Source organism: Scylla paramamosain, chromosome 5 (assembly GCF_035594125.1).
Source record: "Scylla paramamosain isolate STU-SP2022 chromosome 5, ASM3559412v1, whole genome shotgun sequence".
In the NCBI taxonomy this organism is placed as follows: domain Eukaryota; kingdom Metazoa; phylum Arthropoda; class Malacostraca; order Decapoda; family Portunidae; genus Scylla; species Scylla paramamosain.
The window spans coordinates 12,461,265-12,479,191 of NC_087155.1; the positions used below are offsets into that span (position 1 = coordinate 12,461,265).

The window sequence follows — 17,927 nt, forward strand, 5'->3', positions numbered from 1 at the left end:
TGCTGATGCTTCGAGCACTACTCAAGTGGCGACTTGGTTACTAAGCGAAAACTGTAGAACACTAGATGTGTCTGGTGCTGGAGGTGGGAAGAATGAAGAAACACCTGTTGGTTTGTTGTATATTTATATATACATTTTTTTTTTTTCTCTTGTGACGCCAGTTGGGAGAGACAGTGAGAGTCAGAGGAGACCTGCAAACAGAGCTCGTGGGTCGCCCTGACTGGCAGGTGGCAGGTGAACGAGATAACCGAGAAGCTTAATTTGCATGATAAAGAACTTCACTTTCAATGAAAAAGAAAGACAAAGAAGCAGATAATTTGTTAATTTGATGAAGAGAGGAATTTGGTGAGGTGGCAAATAAATATGCACATATTTTCCTCTCTCTTTTGCTCCTTCGGATACATTGATTTTATTTATGTTTGCATTGTGACACGTCTACATTTGTGGCTACCCGTTCACTCGCCTGTCTGCTGCCATCTGTCTCTGGCTGTGTGTACACTCAGGTCTCTTTAAACACAGGTCTGTTTGCATTCTAATGCATTTTGACACCTTATTCATTTACAACTTTCATTGAATTTCATTACCATGAGGAACAGCTTGCCCGTAATTACGGAAGGAACTGGAATATTAAAGAGGGAGAGAGAAAAAAGTGACAAGGAAGAGTGGAAGACATGTTGTCAGCAGGACAGAGTAACCTATGTACAACTGACTTATAATTATGTTTGTCTCCTCTCTATAGTTCCTAGGATGGAATGGTATTTTTTTTTTCCCCTTTTTTGGCATTTTTGTATATTCTAGCGTATCTTTTAGCCGTGTAATGAAAGGAAACAAGGAGAGAGTGCGGTATGAATTAAGTAAGTGGGTCGGGATGAGAAGCGAGTGACCAAAGAGGATGAGTACAAGAGTTTAGAGTAAAGCGAGGAGAGGCGTGTGAGGTGTTTTGTGTGTCTTATAATATGAAGGAGGCACGCTGAGTGGTAACAATGGCTAAAAAAAAAAAGAGCCAAACGAAGATATTAGACAACGTCAAAGTGAGAAAGCACACACACACACACACACACACACACACACACACACACAGACCACCCCCTCTGTACATTTTCAGTTTGTAAACTGCCTTGATAATAAACCGTTTATTATTATTATTATTATTATTATTATTATTATTATTATTATTATTATTATTATTATTACACACACACACACAAACACACACACACACACACACACACACACACACACACACACACACACACACACACACACACACACACACACACACACACACACACACACACACATTACATATAGCATTACAAGATATAATAGATGCTTTCTCCAAGTACTGAGGAATACTTATTTGAAATAGTACATTTTGAAATAGTACATTTAAGCTCCAGCATATTTCACGAGAGAGAGAGAGAGAGAGAGAGAGAGAGAGAGAGAGAGAGAGAGAGAGAGAGAGAGAGAGAGTCATGGCAGGTTAGTCAGCTGCATTATAACCTTTAAAATTCAATAATTACCAATTGCTCGGGGTGCTGCTGGCATGAAATCTGACGGTGCGCAATGACCAGTGGAGGCTGGCGGGGCTTGACACGTAGAGCTCGGTAAGCAAAGCTGCATAAATGCATCTCTCTCTCTCTCTCTCTCTCTCTCTCTCTCTCTCTCTCTCTCTCTCTCTCTCTCTCTCTCTCTCTCTCTCTCTCTCTCTCTCTCTCTCTCTCTCTCTCTATATATATATATATATATATATATATATATATATATATATATATATATATATATATATATATATACGAGTATATATTAAAGAAATATACCACAGAGACTATGAATTATGTTTCTCTGTCTCTTAGTCATATAATGTTATACATCATTATTCATATCTCATTTATGTTATTAGAAGGATGACCGATGACTGGGATCACTTATAAAAATAATTACTTGACATTCCCATTAAAATATAAAAGAGTGCTGGGAAAGAAGTCAATTTCAGTTCTAGAGGTATCTCGATACTTTTGTCTTGATACATTCCGGATCATAGAATGGCCATGTTCCAATGAATGATATAGAAGAATGAAGATACTGATTAACTCCTGTTTTGCTAAGATGGATTACACAGGGACAAGAATAAGCAGAAGTGTTTGTTTAGCGAGGCTGCAGGATTACGGGCTGCGTGGAGCTACAGCTTGAAGAGGCTTTTACTTAAGGAACGGGTCCTGCTTGCACCGGCTGTCTGAATAGTGTTTATAAGCTTAATAACACCACGCTTCTTCATGTGCGAGTGCTGTTACCCTCAGAGTTATAAACCTTTAAACTATAACTCACGTGGTCGGGCATCACAGCGAGGGAAGAAGCGATGGCGGCGATAACACAGACATGATGAAGGACGGAGAAAAGCTGAAGCTTGGGTTGTGTGAGGAGGTCGTTTTTTTTTTTTTTTTTTTCAAACTCCTTTAACTGGTCTTCGTGATACTCTTAAGGAAGGAGACCACCCAGGGGAGGCATAACCGAGCTTAAGTCGGATGAGGAGAACGTTTCACTCTGTTAACTTAGGTATGGACATCCCAGTGGACTTTTAGCCTTCAAAAGAGGAAAGAATGGAAGATATGTAATAGCGTTGGTGAGGCTTTTCCAGTTCAGGTCGCTATCTGTGATAAGTAAGTCTTAGGATTCTCACGACCTTGACTACCTGCAGGGCGTTGAACCTGTGTGGATATGTGGAGTGCTGCGCTGCTGGTCACAAGGTGGAGCTGCATTGTCTTATCGTGGCTGATGGTGATATCGCTGGCAGATCACAGATGTTGTTTACAACGGACTACCTGATGTGTTTTTTTCTTTTTTTTTTTTTTTACAACTCTGTTTTTCGGTTCTTTGTTTCTTTTGATTTTAAATTTGTTTCCTCTTGGTCCAACTTCACTCCCACTTATTGGCAACAGTTTATACATGTGGACGAGAGCGTGGCACAGGTCATTTGAATCTGTGAGTGAACCGTTTTATTCTTTCAGTAGTGGAGTCATTTACTTACAACCACATACAACTATTATTTTGAACACCAAGGGCCAAGATAAAAGAAAATGTGTGACGCTATAGATGTGGAGAGGAAGGTGTAGGCGACTCCCCGTTAATGGACTATCTGATGGTGTCCACTAGTTAACGAACACGAGATAAATGCTGCCCTCATCTCCTGAATGAGGGAAGCCTGGTGACGATGTTGTGGCTGATCAGATAGGAAGCCTTGTTGAAATTCATGAAAACAAGGCCCACACTAAGGTCTTCGATTTTTCAACTTGCACCCTGTGTGTGTTGAAGGGATGGGTGGTGGTGGTGGTGGTGGTGGTGGTGGTGGTGTGTGTGTGTGTGTGTGTGTGTGTGTGTGTGTGTGTGTGTGTGTGTGTGTGTGTGTGTGTGTGTGTGTGTGTGTTGCATAGCATATGAGCGAATAGAAATAAATATATTCACTCAAATATTAGTACCCTGCGTCTCTTTCAAAAGCAATATATATAAATTATGCACTCTTGTCTCACCTCGTTGCAATTATGTATAAATATTATTTTTGTAAATGAAACACAGACCACGTATAATCTATTAGGGTAGACTGTCCAGTAAGAACATTGGTACTTGTATGAGTTCATTGAGTCTGAAAACATTGATGACATCTGCACCTACATCTCTTAGTAACGAACTCAAGTCATAAGAACATAAGAACATAAGAAATAAGGGAAGCTGCAAGAAGCTATCAGGCCTACACGTGGCAGTCCCTGTATGAAATATACCTTCCTATTTCCACTTATCATCTCAATCCATACATCTGTCTAATCTTCTCTTAAAGCTCCCTAATGACTCAGCACTAACAACTTGATTATTGAGTCTGTTCCATTCATCTACCACTCTATTTGAGAACCAATTCCTTCCTATCTCTTTTTTTAAACCTAAATTTTTTAAGCTTGAAACTGTTATTTCTTGTTCTGTCCTGGTTACTTATCCTAAGAATTTTTGCTTACGTCTCCTTTGTTATAACCCTTAAACCACTTAAAGACTTTTATCAGGTCCCCTCTTAACGTACGTAACTCTAAAGAATGTAAATTTAACAGCTTCAGTTTCGCTTCGTAAGGAATACTCCTCACCCCCTGTATGCTTTTAGTCATTCACTTTTGTACTGATTCTAATAGACCTATACCCTTCCCGTAATATAGAGATCAGAACTGCACGGCGTAGTCTAGATGAGGTCTGACCAGCGCCAAATATAACTTCAATATTACTTTGGGCCTTCTGCTTTTAACACTTCTAAAAATTCATTCTAATACCCTATTTGTTTTGTTTCTGGCCTCTATGCATTGCTTTCTTAGACGGAGTTCAGAGCTAACTATAACTCCTAAATTTTTTCGTACCCTGAACCTAACAGAGCTAAAATATGGTCCTCCCCGGCGGGGAATCGAACCCCGGTCTCCCGCGTGACAGGCGGGGATACTAACCACTATACTACCGAGGACTGTCAATCAGTATTAATGCTAAGCATTTTCATTTTTTATCTATAACTACTTTCACTTTTGTATCGGAATTCCTAACCATTCGTAGCCATCTTTATAATTATCTCTTCTGAAATTCTACTCAGTTTTCATAACTATCACGTTACCATTACGTATTTTTTTCCCTTCATTCACTGCTTTGAAGTCTGAGAGCAGCATTCCATTAGCGCTACTCAGGTGTGCTCATCAGGTGGTCAAGAGGACAAACAAAAGAGGACAGTAAGGAGCGGAATGTAAGATCAGTTTCTTTACAATATTTTTTTTTCTTTTTTTCTTTCTCCTTCACTTCCTTCCTCGTGTCTGACTCTCCCCGACTTTCCTCTTTGTTCTCGTTTTAATTCTCGTTACTGTTATTTTTTTTATTTCTTCTTCTTCTTCTTCTTCTTCTTCTTCTTCTTCTTCTTCTTCTTCTTCTTCTTCTTCTTCTTCTTCTTCTTCTTCTTCTTTTCTTCTTCTTCTTCTTCTTCTTCACCCCACCACTCCTACACCCACCACCACTCTTCATCCACGTCTTTTAATTGTCCTTCCTTCCCATCATCTTCCATCTTCTCCTCTTCCTCCTCCTTCCCCACCTATAAATGACGATGGCAAAGATTACAGGCCCCGCTATAGAAAAGTACAAAGGAGTCAATTTTAGGCCCTTTGTTTGCATATTCCTGTCCTGACCGGCAGGCTCGCGCGGGCCGGTGGCTGGCACACGTTTTGAAGGCAATGCAACACTTAAGTCCCTCGGCTACGGAACAGCAAGGTTGATGTTGATTCGCTAGTGAGTGAGGGATGTGGCTGTTTTGCATCACTGATAAAATGAGAGAGAGAGAGAGAGAGAGAGAGAGAGAGAGAGAGAGAGAGAGAGAGAGAGAGAGAGAGAGAGAGAGAGAGAGAGAGAGAGAGAGAGAGAGATTTTCCATTTTCAGACGCACTTTCGCTTTCGTTTAAGAATTTTTACAGATAAGTCTCTTGTGCTCCACAGTTATTAGCGTTAACATGATAGGACATGGAAATCGAGGAGGAGGAGGAGGAGGAGGAGGTGAAGGAGAAGGAGGAGGAAGGAGAAAGAGGAAGATGACGATGAAAAAGAATAAGGAGAAAAGAAAAAAGATGATGATGATGATGATGATAAAAGGAAAAAGGAGGAGGAACAACAGGAGGAAGAGGAAGACGAGAAGCATCACCCACTGGCCTGTGCATCCTCATGTAAACCAACTGCCACTTGAAGAAGTCAATTTTTGGCTGGAAATTAATAAAAACCTCAAAAGAAAAAAAAACTGTGCTAACAAAGACAAAAGATCATCATGAAAGGATGCGAAGGAGATAAAAAAGAAAAAAAACAGAAAGGAGCTGGAGAATGAAAGAGGAAGGGGAGAAAAAAGGAAGAAAAAAGCGAGGAGATGAAGGAGAGGAGAGGAGAGAAGCAAGGTTGGGTAGAGATCGGCGGGATTCAGGTCCGGTCCTTAGACGATGTATGGAAGATAAGGAGCACCTGTATCGCCTCCATCAGTACCCGGCGAATTAATTTATGGGAGATACTAAATGGGTTGCCAACTGTCGCTTGAGATTACGACTGTGTTCTACTGCTGGGAGAGAGAGAGAGAGAGAGAGAGAGAGAGAGAGAGAGAGAGAGAGAGAGAGAGAGAGAGAGAGAGAGAGAGAGAGAGAGAGAGAGAGAGAGAGAGAGAGAGAGAGAGAGAGAGAGAGAGAGAGAGAGAGAGAGAGAGAGAACTATGATGTAAGAAGAAACACACACACACACACACACACACACACACACACACACACACACACACACACACACACACATAATAGTTTCTAGCACCGTACACTGTATTTAACCACTTATTCTAAGACCACTGTATGTAGGTTCATTAACTTCAAGGCCACATCTCAGCAAGGTCTTGGCTCACATTTGTCTCTCCAAACATGCCAGAGATTAAGGAGCGTCACGCCTCCCTCACACGCGTCCGAGTCAAACAGATGGTCAAGAAACGTGATGGGTCGAGTAATAGATCTTTTTCTTTGTCTCCCCCAGCGTATTATATAATAAGTAGTCATTTGCATTCATTGTTGTCTCCTGTATATGAAGGTGGCCGAGGCGAGGAGCAGCAGGGTGCATCATTGCTGTAGTAGATAATCCTATGTAATCTTGTGCGCCCAATTAAAAATGCAGTGAATGTCTCAACTGACGGCGTTCATTTTTCATTATGCGTCATTTGGCAAACGAGTGAAATTACCTCTTTGTAGCGTAACATAACAAAAAAAGGAAAAACTTCTTACATAATAGTGATTACATCCTCATGACGCCACCCTGACCCGGTGTTCATTAGCAGTGTGAGTCGCCAGGCAAGACTGGTCACCCGCCTGGCTCAACTACCCCCTCTAATATTATTAATGTTATTGACAGCCGCGGAGGAGTGCGTGACGCTGCTCAAATTCACGCTTTATTTTCTTATATTCCCTATGAATGTTGGAATACTAGTGATGCACATATTTGCAATCAATATTTTACAGAAGATCTATGTTTCATTATTGTTAAGTCTTATTTATTAGCTGATGCATTTTCATTTAATTTTGCAAGATTTTCATAACCTCTGTCATTAATTATCTCTCTGTTTTGTTTTAGTTCCCGGCTCATTATGATTAGCAGTCATCACTAAAACTTAAAGATATAAAAAGGGGAAAATGGCATTTAATGTTAAATATTGAAAAGTTGAAAATCTTAACACATTTCTATTTTATTTTTCAGTTTTCGTGAGGCGGAATGACCCTCCCCCGTGCACCGGTCAGGGGGCGGGGACTGGACTGGAGGTCAGCACACCTGAAGGTCACGCGAGGTCAGAGGTAAGGTGCCCAGCTGATGAAGTGCTTATTTTACTTTTTCTTAATCAATGTTATTTTACCGTGACTTTATGGCCGTGACTCGAAACTTAACTTTTACATTCCGATATTTACAATTCAAACGTCTTGTGTCACGAGCTTTCATATCAGTCTTTTCCTTAAGGTCACTGTTACCTGAGTAATTCCACTGCACGTACATCTGGTGGCCTCTTCATCCTTACACACACGTTACTTTTTTTTATATACCTATATTATTAACTTAAAATGAGGGGAACTAATTTACACATCCATTTTCATCCTGAGTGATTTTTTCCTTGGTGGTTCCCTGGCTCGTTTTCTGAGGCTCAAAGGAAATAGGTCATGGATGGGTGGGCGTGTTTGCGTCGCGCCGACCACCTAGGCGTGCCAGGCAATGAACAGAAGATTGTAATTACCCAGTGTGGGATGCCATCAATTTTTCTTCCATGATAGTCTATGAATGTATCCCGCAGCTTACAAATTGTGCTAACGGAATCATTGAAAGAGAATATGAGGGGAGTGGAGAGCTGACACGTAGGTAATATAAATAAATGCGCCTTGAGATGGGCTATTTCCCTTGCATGTGCGGGTTACTAAGAGCGGAGGAAAGGGGAGGAGACGGCCGATTTATAAGTACAGATAATTTAGGTTAATGGGGACATTTATTGTAGTGTGAGTGGAGAGCTTGTGAAGGAGAGGAGTTCCTGGGACACCTGAATGTGCTGGGGAAAATGGAGAGGGAGAAAAAACCCAAGATAATTCTGAATGGAGTGGAGGCATGGAGTAAAGTATAAGTATTTTTTTCTTGATTTTGGGCAGGGTGAAATAGCCGAGGTTATCGATGGGGATGAGCAGGGAGGTTATCGTTGGCGAGGATGGGGAGGGAGGGTCATATGGAGGTGGGGGAGGGAAAGTTGGAGTATGAGGGTAGGGGGTGGGGGTGCCGTCTCCCAGCCCTCACGTCGCGTCTCGGTTGGTCGACTGCATCCTGGACTCCCTTACTCCCCTCCCCCCACCATGGTTTCTCCTCTCTCTCTTCTTCAGTACCACCAGGCCCTCTCACCGTCCCCTCCTCATGTTTCCCTATCCCTCCCTCTCTCCTCCCCGCCAGTCAATTCCTCACTGCTCGCCCACTCTCATGGCCGCCCGCACCCATCTCGCCCTTGTCTGTATTCCGTCATATCTTACTTCACTCCCCAACATACCTCCTCAATATGAAGGAAATTACTAAGTTAATATAGTGCACTTGTATCAACTTACTTATCTATCTATGTATTTATGTATGTATGTGTCTATGTATGTATTATTTACCTACATCTTTCTATTTATGTATCTAAATATATCTTTCTATCTGTCTGCCAAAATATTTCTGCAGTTCTCTCTTTCTATCTACTACGTCTCTCTCTCTCTCTATCTATCTACTACCTCTCTCTCTCTCTCTCTCTCTCTCTCTCTCTCTCTCTCTCTCTCTCTCTCTCTCTCTCTCCTCTCTCTCTCTCTCTCTCTCTCTCTCTCTCTACTATTAAGAAAATTTCCAACAATCGTCTTGTTCTATCCAGATCTGCTTCAGGTGCTTCATCAAGGAACATTTTAAAAAGATTTCCGTGATATTGGCCTTTTGAAAGCTCAAGTGTCTGATGGGGAACGGCTGCCTTCGTGCTTGACGTCATATATTCTCTCTCTCTCTCTCTCTCTCTCTCTCTCTCTCTCTCTCTCTCCTCTCTCTCTCTCTCTCTCTCTCTCTCTCTCTCTCTCTCTCTCTCTCTCTCTCTCTCTCTCTCTCTCTCTCTCTCAGCCACGCCCCGTATCCAGCGAGGCGTGACGGCGGGGAAGTCTGGCTCGGCGGAGAGCACCTGGGTTGTCGGTTCTTCCTCCTTCAGGTGACATTATGAGGCGGGACTGACAGGAACAGGAAGGAAAATGAAATATGTTAAGAAAGCCTTTATCGTCCCGCCAGATTGACCGTTCTCAATTAACACTTTTGATGTGTTTTTGAGTTTTGTTTCATTAATTATTTAGTGGTTGCCATTAGTATGAAACTCTTGTCATTTTCCTCTTCCTCCATCTTTTCCATTTCTTTTTTCTCCTCCTCATTATGATCAATATCCTTACTATAAATTTCGCATTTCTCAGCTTCATCCTTTAGCTTCATTTTCACCCATGTTATTATGTTTGTCATCTTCACTGTCACCTTTACTGTTACCGTCATCACCGTCACGACCTCAGACGCAACACTGAGGCTGATCAGAACACGCTGACGTCACCATTGATGCTGATATCATTAAAATCACCAGAAGATGGACCGCTACCACCACCACTGCCATCACCTTTACACCACCACCACCGCCTCCATCGTCACCACCACCACCACCACCACTACCACCACCACCACCACCATCGTCGTCGCCGCCGCCGCCGCCGCCACCACTACCACCACCACCACCACCATCATCACCGTCGCTGCCGCCGCTTCCACCTCCGCACACAAAGGATGACCCGCCTTCTTGACCCTGACGAAGGCAACTGACCCTTGTGTGAACGGTCTAATTTGTGATGGAGGTTGAATATCATGCGAGCTCCACCACCACCACCACCTCCACCATCACTACCCGATCACCACCACCACCTCCACCAATACCTGAGTACCTCTGACACCACTCCCACTACCACCACCACCACTGCCTGTAACATAATCCCGTCACCTCCACCACCATCACACCCACGCCTACCCAGCCAAGGCGTGACCGTCACACCCACACCGCCACACTACTGCTGATGGATTGTGGCAGTTTTCTTAGAATTTTATATTTTACATTAGAGAAATATATAGCTTTTATTCTATTCTAGAGAGTTTGTTTTTCAGAGTATTATGTTTCTGTGTGTGTGTGTGTGTGTGTGTGTGTGTGTGTGTGTGTGTGTGTGTGTGTGTGTGTGTGTGTGTGTGTGTCCAGCAATAAGGAAAAAAAAAAATTTTAGAGAATAATAATAAGAAGAAGAACATCAACAACAGCAACAACAACAACAACAACAACAACAACAACAACAGAAAGGAATATTGCAGCAAAACACCAAAAACAGCCATCACCACCATAACCATCACCGCCACCATAACCATCATCACCACAGCAACAACAACTATTTTTACTACTACCATCACCACCACCACCACTACCACCACCACAAATAGCAGTAATGATAGCAAAAACACAAGTAAAGATTTACCGATAATTATAATTGCATCAATATAAATACCAACAGTAATTCTAATACCAATGAAATTACAGCAAAAAAACATGACTAGTTTATCAGACCACGTTGATCTTGCCACAGTTTCTCAAGAGCCGCTTCGCCAGACTAAATGGGACGCATGCCGCTGTGTTCAGTATATTGTCGCATGGTTCATAGGTGTAAAAGACGGTGAATGGAGACCGGCTGACAGCCTCTCAGTTTTTGTCAAGTCATTCATGTTAATTATGCTGAGAACACAAGATTCCTCAAACAAATTCCTCACATCACAACATTGTCCCCTTCTTTACTCTCCACTACCAATAATATAACAATTTTTACCATGAAAATATGCAAAGATTTTTGTAAGTCATGTGATACAAGGAGCAATATCCATACATCTGTTATGAATTGTAGACAATATAGCAAGTCTATAAAAAGTCTATAAAAGTTCGGGAAATTTCAAATATATTTCTTTATTCATCATCTATTATTTTTGTTGAAAAATTACTCATTGCGGTGAAATCAATGTAACAATGATGTAATATTAATGTGATAATGGAATCTTTCCTAAAGATGAATGTATTTCTTAGCATACTCTTCATTTCGATATCCATGAGATATAAATGATAATATATATATTATTTCCTTAAAGAGCTAGTCCATCACTGTTGCCTATAGGCCTTGTATACAAACCAGAAAAATTTGACCACTTCACCTTTACACATTTTCCACTAATCTATGGGCACCTCGTGCCCCTTCGTGTGGATGTGATGGATAGTGATGGGAAGCCGTGGGTGGTTGTGCGAGGGTGACATGGAAGGCTGACGGGTGATAGAGATGATAGGTGGTGATAGTAATGGTGATGAGAGTGATGGAAGATGATGAGGAAGGATGTTTTGAATTTCATAGATATTAGTGGCTATGAGACGACTACTGTTGATGATCGTGATGGATGGTGACAGATGTATGGGTGGTAATGAGTGCTGCTGGCAAGGGATAGGAGGTGATAGGCTCATCATTAGTAGTGTTGGTGATGGGGGATGGCGAGGAATGAAAGGTAATGATAGAAGGAGTGACTAGCGTTATGAGTGACAACTGGTGGTAAGGAAGTTGAAAATTTGTGATTATTGGGCATTGAGAAAGTCATAATTGGTAGTATGGATAATAAGTGATCACTGGAAGCTACAAGTATGGTGACGTTTGGTAATGTGAAAGAGAAGTTGTGAATGGTGAGAGCTTCGAGGGTGTTGTGTATGATGATGGTGATGTCAGTGGTGAAAGGTTGTTACAGGTGTGATGGAAAGCGCTAGTCAGTGATGGTTGTGATGGTGGTGGTCTGTGGTGATAGATACGATAGTAGATATGTGAAGATAATCCGTGAGTGTGCTGAGTACGGATAATGTTTGATCCCTAATAAAGCCCTTTTTGAAAATAGAGTATTAAGAGCGCTCATACACATACACACACAATTAAACATCATAGATTTCTTGTACTATTTATCGGCTAGTTTCTTAATGATTAATGATGTCTTCGTAAGGCGGTATGTATAACTTTGAAAATTTCAAGATGCAAGCTGATGATCGATCCAAATATTTATTGGAATGACTACTGTGTTTATTGCACTACAGTCGTGATCAGAAGCAGAATAACCTGCACTCACTTCCTTCAATTTCTGACTACCGCTTTGGACTCTTTTCTGGGACTGGCATCTCAGTGGGCCTTTTTATTTTTTTTGTTGGATTTTTGTTGCCCTTGGCCAGTGTCCCTCCTACATAAAAATAAATAAATAAATAAATAAATAAAAACTTTTGCTTGCATTCCAGTGTTAATATTAAACCCTCAGCTCTGCTGACAATCTTGAAAGACCTAATTATTGATAGATTCTAAGCAGATTAGAGGACTTGAGACTGAGGCAGGAATTATAAGCACAATTCAAACATATGTAATATTTTAATTGACTGTTTACTATTATCATATCAATTGACGCTGCCACATGCGATTGATATCAGGTAAACAATCATCAAGACATTTGAAGAGAAACAAAAATAAAATATCAACAGACTTTCAATGCAGATCTTTTATACATTGTTACTTCGGTGCGAGCATCCAGTTTTTGTGAAAGCCATACAGTGAAATGGATAGTTTTTTCTTCAGGTTTGTTCATTCAAATGGAAAAACTTTAACCTGTTACGAGCATGAGCCGTACCTGCACTATATCATATTTTATTTTTTTCTCATATAAGTTACCTGATTTGTTTGCAGCTTTTAATATGTAGAATATCGAATATGAGCCAATTCATTTAATGGTTTATACCTTTTAACATCATGGAAAGGACATAAATTCAAATGAAGTAGATTCAGGTACCGAGAGAGAGAGAGAGAGAGAGAGAGAGAGAGAGAGAGAGAGAGAGAGAGAGAGAGAGAGAGAGAGAGAGAGAGAGAGAGAGAATTTAATAAAGTACTGCCATCCTCAAACCAAACCATCTACAAATAAATTTAGAGAGCAAACACTTTTCCATCCCATGAATAACCCAATTGATTTTTACATGCAATATAGAAAAGGCTAGCAGGCAGAAACATGAAAGATAAGCAGACTGAAGCGTTGAAAAAAAAGGAAAGAAGGATTAAGAGACAAATTAACACGGCATAGACCACTTAGCTCCTCTCCTTCCAAGCGAGATAACGGAATGACAACAGTAGCTTGAGAGTATCAGCGGCAGGCGTCCAAGTGATTAATTATTTTCCACTCCCTACATAACAAAGGAAGCGGTGAGGTGAAATACAGGAGGTGAGTCAGTGGTATCAAACATTTACTATACAGGGACTGCCACGTGTAGGCCTTATGGATTCTTGTAGCTTTCATTATTGTTTTTGTATTTTCTTAAAAGAGTGGTGACAGGACTGGAACTCTGAGGATATCCATCACGAAATTTGAGCAATGATTATATAGCACCAATGATGAATAAAAATTGATGATATCGATAATATTAGTGGTAATGATGTGTTTATATACCAGAATGATCTCCAAACTGGCGGGGTAATTTATAATATTAAAGATGATAATATAATGATAACAATAATAATAATAATGATAATAATAATAATAACACAACAACAACAACAACAACAACAACAACAACACTAAAAATGGAAGAGTAACAGCAGACAAAGTAGGAGGAAGATGATAAAAGGCAAGTAAAAAGAGAAAAAGAGAAAAGGGAAAATAAATCACAGTAAACAGCAGTAGTAAGGAAAAGAGAAGGAGAAAGAGGAGGAGTACTCGTTGTCGTCGTCGTTGTCTTCCTCGTCGTCACTTCCCATTTCCTTATCATCCCATCACCCCATCACTCCCATCACCCCCATTACCAGGAGATACCGCCTCGCCACTCCGCACCCTTATTACACATCACGTTATCAGAGAGAGAGAGAGAGAGAGAGAGAGAGAGAGAGAGAAAGGAAAAGGTGTTCTCTTCTTCAGCTTCTTGGTCTTGATGTTACCTATTCATTAATATGTGTCCAAATTTTCACAGTCGAATTAGAGAACCATTCTGACAATCCTTTGTGTGTGCATGTGTGTGTGTGTGTGTGTGTGTGTGTGTGTGTGTGTGTGTGTGTGTGTGTGTGTGTGTGTGTGAGAGAGAGAGAGAGAGAGAGAGAGAGAGAGAGAGAGAGAGAGAGAGAGAGAGAGAGAGAGAGAGAGAATTAAGAGTTCAAGATAAGTTTAAGTGGAGGAGGAAACACAGTGGTGCGTGAATAATGGCCAGGAAAAAAAAAAAAAAAAAGGGAGAGCAAAAGATTGTAGTCGTGATTGGATCTCCTCTGTCTTGATTAAACTCATTCTATTTTCTACTTTTCCTCTATCACCATTCCCTATCTTTTGGCATTTCCATAAATTACCATATATTTTCTTCTAACTGGCGCCATCTTTACGGGTCTCCTCTGTACCACCTCAATATTATAATTATCACCTCACTATTAACAAACTCAGGGTCCTCAGTTGCCGCACTCCAGTTCCTCCACATCCTTGATCACGAAGAGCCCTCCAGAACAGACCGTCTTGCTCGCTTTAATCTAAGACCCTTCACCAGACTGTTATCGGTTCTTAAATAAGTGAAAAGTAATGTTATTTTATTTTACCTTTCAAGTTACTATTCACACGAGAGGGAATATATCATGAATCCTTAAATGCTGTCACTTTTTAACAAGGATATTTTCAAAGCTTCATATATATGGTTAACCGGGGCTTTATTTGATTTTCATGTGTTTCATATTAATGGTGCAGAATCCTTAGCAAGTTTTTACTAAGACAGTGAATACCCATTTGAAAACCCCCAATAGCATCCATTCTCTATAGTCTGTTAAAAGTAGTCGACAAATCACCGAAACGTTCAAGGATATATGCTAAAAACAATAGAGATTTAAGAGCCCACATGTGTACACTTACCTGAATGGATTTATTTTTTGTCTTTTAACACGTAAGACTCAGTTTATATGTGGTGATAAAAGAAATAATGAAAAAAAAAACTAATCCGTGAAATCTCCCACATACTCAAGGTTTCTCTCCCTTATCTCCTGAAGTGTACCATGCTTATAAGGTCACTCTCCCCTAGACCATGCAATCCTCCTGTCTTATTCTTTCCCTCGCAAGCAAAATCCTGAGCAGTATTGCCAAGGGAGCGACAGGAAGGGTGGTGGTTCAAGGTTTACTACATGGTGTGACTCGGTGGATGCCTTTAATTTATATGCCAAAGCAGTAATAGTGGGAATTTAGTCTATATAGATTTCCTTATTCTAAAAAAAATACTTCTATGTGTAATTCCTGCTGCCTTGATTTCGTTTGTTACCTTTTTATTTTAGTGAATTGCATGAACAACCTCATAAATGCTTAGTGAACTGAATCCTTGGCCTCTTACTTGGAACGTCGCTCATTTATCAACGACTGTGTAAGACTTGTTTTCTTTTTTCTCAGCTCTTAGCACCGTGTATTTCCCTGGATGTGTCGAAGAACATTTTTGCCCTTATAACGGCGCCCGTGACCCACAGAATTTAAGCAGCTGTCTACTATAAAATCCCATTTCTCTGAAGCGTTTGATACTTGAAATTTTGAAGTCAGTAAACGTGGACCTCATCATTTCTTCCTTATGATGATCGGTTCTCCTTCATTATCACCTGCGTCCGTGCCTGAATCTAAACATATTCCCTTCTAGCCGCCGCGTTCGTGACCCCAGATAGCCATGCCGCCTCTGTACTGACACCGAAACATGCTGCCAGTGTGTAAACCTGAATGATCTGATGACCAGTATTTGACAGAGTTTGCACGTCAGTAATTAATGTCATAATGTGCTAGTGTGGAGTTGGGCATACTGAGTCATTTCAAACCATACTTTCCGAGCAACACACCTCCATAAAGTTACATTCTTCTATCTTTTAGTATATACTGAATAGCCCTCCATTATTTCTTATATCCTTACCAAATACATACTCGTATAGCTACCCATTTCAAAGAGAGAGAGAGAGAGAGAGAGAGAGAGAGAGAGAGAGAGAGAGAGAGAGAGAGAGAGAGAGAGAGGGAGAGAGTTTCTTTCAAGTGCTTCCCTCTCTTCGGATCCCAGGGCAGGGCAGGCGTTGAATTTCTTATTATATAATATTAAACTGCGAAACGAGTTCTGCCCACGGAGGAAATTTTTCCCTCAAATAATCGTGGGGGACTTATAAAGGTTATCAGAGGCGCCGTTCTTGCTTGAGCGGCCATGCAGGCGCCCACGCTTGAGTAATGAGAACGAGTAATTACAGAAATTTTTGTTACCATCCTTTTTCTTCTTTCATGCCTTTTGTTCTCTCTCTCTCTCTCTCTCTCTCTCTCTCTCTCTCTCTCTCTCTCTCTCTCTCTCTCTCTCTCTCTCTCTCTCTCTCTCTCTCTCTCTTTCTCTCTCTCTCGCTCTCGGTCTCGCTCTTTAATTTATCTCTTTCCGAAATTTCCCACTAGTCAACAGTCAGAACCCATGACAGATGTTATTACCCTGAGCCACCACTTCCCCCAACCAAAACTGGCCGATCTTTTTCCCTGAGCTACAACTTTTATCACCCACACCCACCACTGTCACGCCCAACACTACATACAGTCTCCTGCGATCACTACCACTACCACCACCACTACAACAACAGCAACCACCAGCACCACCAGCACCGCCACTATTACTAGTCTTCTCAGCCTACTAATATCTACACCATCTACAACCATCACTGTGATTTCTACATAATAACCTTACCATTACACCATTACCGCTGCACTTACTCGAGCAGAACACACTAATGCACTCTAATGCACATTTAAACACCACTTTTTTGCACTATTCTCACTGTAATGATACATACGAAATGGGTATCACACCGCTGCATCTTGCGAGACTTTAAAGGGCTCTCTAACATAACCAGCATTGCCCTCCCCCGCCAGTGTACGAGTATCTGTATCATCAGGGTTCGCGACGGGCCACTGCTGCCGCCGTCCACCTGCCCAAACCCGCCGCCAAAAACCACTCTCATTATAAAATATCGACCGTGGTTATTCGACACGTACACCTCATGGACTTAATTCCAGGTTACATTATCGAAGCATTGTTTGTATGTTCTCAGATTGGAGTCTGCAAGAAACGCATGAGGGACAGGGAGAGAAAAAAATGTTAAAAAAAAAGAAGAGGGGAAAGTAACAAGAAGAGGTTAGGCGGAAGAGGAGAACAAAGAGAAGGAATGTAGGAATGAAAGAGGAGATAAGTAGAGAATAAATGTGAGGGAAGATGAAAGACAGAAGTTTTGGTGATGAGAAAGTAGATTCAGCATTTTCAGTGTCACAAAAAAACGTGGGTAAGTTTTTTCTTTTTTTGTATTTTAAATCATTTGTAAATGTACGTGATTATATAGCAATTTATGTGTAATTTAGAGAGAACTATTACGCTGGAGATAATGGTGCGGCCACGGGACACATAATCTCGAGAAAATAACTACAATATGATATGCGTTGCTCAGGAGTATTTTCGTCTTCTCTTATTGCTTCACTGATTATTCGCTAAACTTTTAGTATTATGTCGCCATTTTTCCATGAGTGTCGTGCAATTTTCTTTTGATTTTAATTTGAGTCAAGTGGAGAGATTATATTAAACATTTTTTTTTCTTATAGCACTGAAGTTAATTCATTATCATACCTTTATTCTTCATTCCCCTCCCACAAAAATAACAATGACTTTTAATCTTTGCTTATTATTCACGCACGCAGGGCTTATTTATCTTCCTCAAGCTCATTCATCCACCAACACCTGCAGCTAA

At 40.9% G+C, this 17,927-nt stretch overlaps 1 protein-coding gene and 1 non-coding gene across 2 annotated transcripts in view; both read right to left on the bottom strand.

The window, feature by feature from the left end:
• LOC135100306 (uncharacterized) overlaps positions 1-17,927 on the bottom strand; it is a 61,005-nt gene that overhangs the window by 13,184 nt on the left and 29,894 nt on the right. The window lies entirely within an intron of this gene.
• On the bottom strand, positions 4,421-4,492 carry Trnad-guc (transfer RNA aspartic acid (anticodon GUC)). Its single transcript has one exon. It is a non-coding gene; the product is annotated as a tRNA-Asp (tRNA).